This window comes from Penaeus chinensis, chromosome 39 (genome assembly GCF_019202785.1).
Source record: "Penaeus chinensis breed Huanghai No. 1 chromosome 39, ASM1920278v2, whole genome shotgun sequence".
Lineage (NCBI taxonomy): Eukaryota > Metazoa > Arthropoda > Malacostraca > Decapoda > Penaeidae > Penaeus > Penaeus chinensis.
Genome location: NC_061857.1, coordinates 14,111,395 through 14,113,111, shown reverse-complemented (window position 1 = coordinate 14,113,111; position 1,717 = coordinate 14,111,395).

The following is a 1,717-nucleotide window of genomic DNA, read 5'->3' as shown; positions in this document are numbered from 1 at the left end:
CGCAAATGGCTCGACCACCTAGTCCTCACACACACATACACACAATCACTCATTTACACCTACAGGGAAACCATCACTAACCCTTTACAATAACATTCGGCCAAATAGGGAATCTTCTCTCCTCTCCGTCCTCCACATGACCTACGGACAATTTTTCGAATTGAAAGTAACCTCACAACCCCCCCCCCCTTTCTAACTATTAGTCCCCTTTAGAACTCCAGTGATCTCAATATGAAACCTAGTTTTACCTTTGGAAAAACTGCGTAGAATTCTACGATACGAATTCGCTAAATGTTCCTCTTCAGACGCATATATTTCTCAATTTTTAATATTTATTTTGGCTGTTTCCTTGCATTTTGTATACTCGTTACTGCGTATATATACATATATATACATATATATATGAATATACATACATATACATACATATACTATATATACGTATATATTTGCATATTATATACATATATGTATTTACTTATTTATTTACAAATATGTGCATATATATACACAAATGTGTGTGCATATATACATATGTTTATATGTATGCGCATATGTCTATATATATGTATGCATGTGCATGTGTGTAGTTGTGTATAACGTAGGATTATGTATGCATATAATATGTATAGGAACATGTGTAAAGGTGTGTGCTTGCATGTAGACGAAAGTGAACATATGCGCAGTACTTAGGGCATTTGTGGGTGAACAAATACGTCTACACTAGGTGTACATACGCATAAATGAAATCGGCTTATAAAATATAATCACATAAATACACTCCTGATATTCAAACCTACCCTAGTGTAGTTAGCAGGCGTGTGCGTTGCTGCTCATGAGCCCACACTAGGCAGGGCCAACCCTGCTGGAGGGGCTTACAAGTGGCATCCTCATCCCACCAAGATACACGTAAGCCAGTAGGTGGAGGGTAACTCGGCTGTATACCACTCAATCAAAATCCATGGTTACGGCGGCGATCAGGATCGCTCCGGAGCAGAGGGTGCTAAAAATCTCCGGTTAAGGACGGGCTGTCCCACGGTGATCAAACCTTTGTACATATAATATAAAGACCATAAGAACTGAATCCTACCTACTGACATTACTTGAGGGAGGGAGATTTTAATGCCAAAATAGGTTAAGAGATAGGAGAGACCATAGTGGGAATCACGGAATAGGCACCAGGGGAGACAAATGCTAGTCGATCACTCAATATCGTAAATAAATTCAATATCGTAAATAAAAAACGGAGAGAAAGTGAACATGGAAGCAGCCATCGGACATCAAAATCGAAATTGACTTTATAATTTCAATTGGGCGCAATATAGTAATAGTAAATGTTGGCAACGAATTTAAATTAAGGGAAAGGAGCAAAGTCATACAAAAACTGCAGCCAAATTTGGCAAATTTAAAGACCAGAGCAGCAGAATTTTGCCTTGATATCCAAAACAGAGTTTCACTTCTCAGCCATGAAGATCTCAACATTGACAAAATCAACAAACAGTTCAATGACATAATAAAGGACGCTACACTTGAAGTAGGCGGTAAGAATGACATGCAAAGCTCCAGCAAGCTCTCGGTAGAAACTAAACACCTTATGCAAAAACATAGGGTCATGAAAGCATCGTCAAACAGGGACAAAACAGAATTAGCTGGACTAAAAAAGACTATATATACAAAAATAGAGATATACGGAAATTCATTAAAAGAAACAATGATC